We start from the raw sequence: 6000 nt of genomic DNA, 5'->3' as shown, positions 1-6000 counted from the left end.
GTATCACTAGCTGTCCAAATGACAGGCATCTTATCCACATGGCTGTAACGGATCGTGCGGCCACATCTCGATCCCTGAGTCAACAGATGGGGACGTTTGCAAGACAACAACCATCTGCATGAACAGTTCGACAACGTTTGCAGCAGCATGGACTATCTGCTCGGAGACGGTGGCTGCAGTTACCCTCGACGCTACATCACAGACAGGAGCACCTGTGATGGTGTACTCAACGACGACGGACCTGGGTGCACGAATGGCAAAACGTCATTTTTCGGATGAATCCAGGTTCTGTTTACACCATCATGATGCTTGCATCCGTGTTTGGCGACATCGTGGTGAATGCATGTATTTGTCATCGCCATACTGGCGTATAACTCAGCATGATGGTATGGGATGCCATTGGTTACATTTCTTGGTTACCTCTTGTTTGCATTTATGGCACTTTGAACAGCGAACACTACATTTCAGATGTGTTACGACCCGTGGCTCTACCCTGCGAAACCCTACACGTCAGCAGGATAATGCACGACCGCATGTTGCAGGTCCTGTACAGGCCTTTCTGGGTACAGAAAATGTTTGACTGCTGCCCTGTCCAACACATTCTCCGGATCTCTCACCAATTGAAAACGTCTGGTCAATGGTGGCCGAGAAACTGGGTCTTCACAATACGCCAGTCACTACTCTTGATGAACTGTGGTATCATGTTGAAGCTGCATGTGCAGGTCTGTTTGACTCAATGCCCAGGCGTATCAAGGCCATTATTACGGCCAGAGGTGGTTGTTCTGGGTACTGATTTCTCAGGACCTATGTACTCAAATTGTGTGAAAATGTAATCACATGTCAGTTCTAGTATAATATATTTCTCCAATGAATACCCGTTTATCATCTGCATTCCTTCTTGGTGTAGTAATTTTAATGGCTAGTAGTGTTTGTTGACTAGAAATATTAGAATAGAAATCTTGTCACCCGTAGCGAGAATTTCCTAGAGCAAATATGCTGGTAAACTGTGTTGTATTAACATGCAATTTCACAGAGTTATTGTGGTGCAAATGTTATAAGTTATAAAATTGCAATTATGTGTGTTATTCGAAGTTCTACAATACTATTGCAGTAGTACAGTATTGTAACATGCCATTAGAGATGAAGGATTGTAGTGTATGTATTGTGGCTGCTCTACACTTACCTCGTAATGTGCTCAGCAACTTGTGGTTTACTCCTGGTGTCATGCAGAAATGAATATTGCTATACTCTACGAGAACTGCTGCTCATATCAATCAAGTCATGAACACTCACTACAGACTTCTGCACAGTCATCAGCGTCAGGCAACTGTGTTCTGGTGGCTGGAGTGAACTGACTGCCCCACTAATTGTAACATCACCACTGATCGTCAGTTCCTCATCAACCTGTATAAGAAAATTTAGCAAGAATGCTCAATTGTGTGTGGTAAGCCACTAATAAAATTCAGATATAACTTGAATGAGATCCTTCATAATCTATGTAACAATCTGAAACAAAAACAGAAAAAGGTCATGCTACAAAAATAAACTTAAATAGCTCCCATAATTAAATACGAATCCATCAGGTATTTAATAATGTATCTGTAAATATGTTTTTCACTCCTATTTGTGAAAAGTGTTATCTGTTCTTTATTGTACTTCGTTTGGGTCATGCCTTACTTCGGCGTGAAAAGGGAATAACTCCCATTTTTTCCGTATATCACTTGTTTCCATTCAATTTATTTCATCCATTTTACCATATACATGATATAGGAATTGTCATATAGAAATAGAGAGAGAGAGAATGATTTATGTTTTTAACAACTAAGGGAAATAACATTTTGTTAGTTACACTTCACATATTTTGTCTTCTTTTTACATGAAAGATGAGAAAAAAATTTCCAAGATTTATACAAAGAAGAATCCATTAAGGGGAATAACATTCTCTTAATTACACTTTAATATTTTTCTTAATTAAACTTCACATATTTTGTCTTATCTTTACATGCAAGTTGAAAAAAAAAAGAAGGATTATACAGAAAAATCAAAAGATGAGCACTATCTGTTTAGACAGCAAATAAATTCATCAACATTATAGAAACTCTGACCTAATAGTACCCTCTTTAATTCTTTTTTAAATATATGGAGGTTTTGTATGCTTTTCATTTCTTTTGGTAAGGCATTGAACATTATTTTGGGTAGATACATCACACTATTTTGGTACAGGGATTTTGAATGTATGTTTCTATGGAAATCATGCCTGTTTCTGGTCTGATAGTTGTGTAAATTACTGTTATGAGAAGAGAGTTCTTGATTTGACTTTAGGAAACATACTGATTCATAGATGAATAAACTGGGGAGGGTCAAAATTTTCAACTCCTTAAAGAGTCCTCTAATGGATCTCCGTAGGCAATAGGCAACACCCTTCAGAACACGAATAGCTCTCTTTTGGAGCTTAAAACAACTTTTTGCGAAACCTGTATTCCCCCAAAATATAATACCATATCTCAGATTACTATGCATGTAAGAGTAGTAGGCACATAGTAATGTTTCAAAATTGCAGTTTTCTTTAAGTTTTCTTAATACATAACAGTATTTACTAAGTTTTTTATTCAATAGTTCAACATGTCTTTCTCATCTCAAGTTATTGTCCAGCCATACACCTCAAAATTTTGTAAAAGAAGTTTGTTCTATCAGGCATTTCCCAATCTCTACACTTATGTTATTTTTTAGTTTGTTCCTTATGTGTCTAAAGTTCATCCAAGTGGTTTTTTGTCATTTATAATTAAGTAATTGTCCTTGAATCATTCAGCTGCCTCATTCATTATTGAAGCTACTTTTTTTTTGTAGGTCTGCTTCACTAACTCCCTTAATAAAAAGGCTCGTGTCATCTGCGAAAAGTACTGGTTCTACTCTTGTTAGATGGTTAGGAAAATCATTAATAAAAACTAAGATAAGAGCCTAGAACAGAACCCTGGGGTACACCACAGTTGACTTTCAGATATGTTGAGTAATATTTTGTGCCATTATGCATTATTTCAACACTTTGATATCTGTTGCACAGATACGATTGAAACCAGCTGTATGCTTTACCACATACTCCATAGCAATACCGTTTCTCTAGCAAAATATCAAGGCTGATCCGGTCAAATGCCTTGGATAGATCTAAAAATATTCGACAGTTAAAGTCTTCATTATCCATTACAGTTAAAACCTGTTTCAAGAAGTGATACACAGCTGTTTCTGTAGACCTGTTTTTCCTGAATTCATCCTGTGCATTGATTAGAATTTTGCATTTGTTTAGGAAACTCAACAGTATCTCATACATAATTCTCTCAATTACTTTAGCAAAACCTGAAAGTTGTGACAATGGTGTATAATTTTGTATGGTATATGGACAGTCTTTTTTATAAAGTGGCTTTACTATTGACTTTTTTAAGTGCAAAAGAGAATTCACCAGTTTTAAATGATGTATTAATAATATCAATTAGTTCAATTATTATTTTGTTTGCACTATATTTTATGACCCTATCGGGAATACCATCAGATCCACATGACATTTTATTTTTCAGCTTATTAATTGCATTTCTTACTCATGAATGCGTAACTTCGTACAAAAACATTGTCTTTTCATTTGCTGGAACTCGTGACTTACTACCTTTTGAGTTCTCCAGGTTCTTGATAAGATTTTGAGCACTGTTAATGTAAGAGTCATTGAACATATTGGCAACACATCGAGGTTCTTCAACCACTTTTCCTCCCTTTTTTATATTAAGATTATCGTTTGTCACTTTGGATTTACCAAACTGAGTTGGTTTTATTGCTGTCTTTTCTGATAATTAAATCATTGTTCAGTTTCAGTATGAATAACTTTTCTGTAGCACCTAAGATATGGTTTTAAAGCTGTAATACGCTTTCCAGTAGTTAACCATGAATTAGATTTGAGAGAGATTTTTACTTTCTTGAGGGGGAAAGCAACATCAAAACAATATTTATAATTAGAGAAAAATGACTCATAATTAGAGTCTACAGTTTTGTTTGGGTCTCTGTCCCATTCAACACTATGCAACATGCTATGAAAATTCCAAAGACTACTTTCATTAATATATTTTGTTTCTATATAGTTTCCACTGCCATGACTTTTCCTAACCATATTTTTTAATAAGAGCTTGATTGCCATGTGGTCAGAGAAAGCAGTATCTGTTACTTCAGCCTCATAACTACTGGCCTCTTTGTTAATAAATACTTGATCAATTGTCTCACACCCATCTCCATACCTGGTGATATCAGTTACTGTAGCTTCTAAATAATATGAGGTGAAGAGATTTAGCAATTGATCCTTGTGTGCATTACTATTTCTTCTAAAATTGACGAAATCACCCAATACAACTGTTGATTTTGATCTACGTCTCAATTCATTCATCAGATCAAGATTTCTTTTAAATAAAGGAATATTCCCAAAAGGTGACCTATGTATACAGACAATTACCAAATCACAGTCAGTCAGTTCACAGACACAGTATTCAAATTCTTTTTCCATACACTTTACTTTGTTCAACTTTACTTCTTTAGAGTTAAGATTGTCTCTAACATAAACACAAACACTTCCGCATCTGTACTGCAAAAACTGCTTATGATTTTAAGTTTGGGAAGGGCTGCTGTACACATTTGAGAGTTTTGTAACCAGTGTTCACTGATACATACGAGGGCTATCCACAAAGTACATTACGTTTTGGAATTAAAAATAAATAAAATATTGGAAATTTTTTTTATTATACACAGATGAAAGCCACACTTAAATACTACTTTTCTGCATAGTTGCCATTTAAATTAAGGCACTTATCGTAGCGATGGACAAGCTTGGAAATTCCTTCGTCGTAAAATTCAGCCGCCTGCGCTTTCAACCACGTGGTTACCTCTTCTTGAAGCTGTGCGTCGTCATCAAAACGCTGCATAGCCAGCCACTTCTTCATTGCTGGAAATAAGTGGAAGTCGCTCGGTGCCAGGTCGGGACTGTACGGCGGATGAGGAAACAACTCCCACTTCAAAGATTCGAGAACTTCATGAGTGGCATTTGCCGTGTGGGCCCGGGCGTTGTCGCGAATCAGCAAGATCTTTGAGCCCAACTTTCCCCTGCGCTTGTTTTGTATTGCTCTTCTGAGGTTGTGCAGAGTTTGGCAATACCTTTGAGAGTTTATTGTAGTACCTTTTTCCAGGAAATCCACAAAAATCACACCTTTTCTGTCCCAAAAGGCAGTCGCCATCACCTTTCTTGCCGACATTGCCTGCATGCATTTCTTGGGTTTTGGGGGGGAATTTGTGTGCCCCCACTGCATTGACTGCAATTTTGTCTCGCAGTTCACATGCTTAATCCATGTTTCGCCACCAGTAACGATGCGATCGAGTAATGAGTCGCCTTCTTTCTCGTAAGCGTCCAAAAACGTTAACGCTCCAGCCATTCACTGATTTTTGTAAATATCTGTCATGATTTTTGGTATCCATCTTGCACAAAACTTATGGTAACCCAGCTTTTCGTTAATGATTTCGTGCAACAAACTTCGTGAAATTTGTGGAAATCTCATAGAGAGTTCCGTTATTGTGAAATTACGGTTTTCACGGACCGCAGCATCGACTTTTTTTGGCAAGTTCGTCAGTCACTATGCTGGGTCTTCCACTTCGCTATTCGTCGTGAACGTTAGTTCGGCCATTTTTAAATTTTATAACCCATTGACGCACTCCTCCTTCAGTGATTATGTTGTCCCCATACACTTTACAAAGCTGCCGATAGATTTCTATCGGTGTACAGTTTTTGCAGTCAGAAACCTTATTACAGCACGCAATTCACACTTCGCGGCATTTTCAATTAACGTTGACATTTCAAACTGTCACAGTAACTCAACGGAGTACAGCACGAACATCTCACTAGCACGGCAGGATGCGGACTGAGCGGCGGAATGCCATGACACCAAGATGGCCGCGCTAGCCCCGCCCCTAACGGACACA

The sequence above is a fragment of the Schistocerca gregaria genome, chromosome 10, assembly GCF_023897955.1.
Source record: "Schistocerca gregaria isolate iqSchGreg1 chromosome 10, iqSchGreg1.2, whole genome shotgun sequence".
NCBI classification, from domain to species: Eukaryota; Metazoa; Arthropoda; class Insecta; order Orthoptera; family Acrididae; genus Schistocerca; species Schistocerca gregaria.
The sequence above is the reverse complement of the archived record's forward strand: the minus strand, read 5'-3'. Positions refer to the sequence as shown.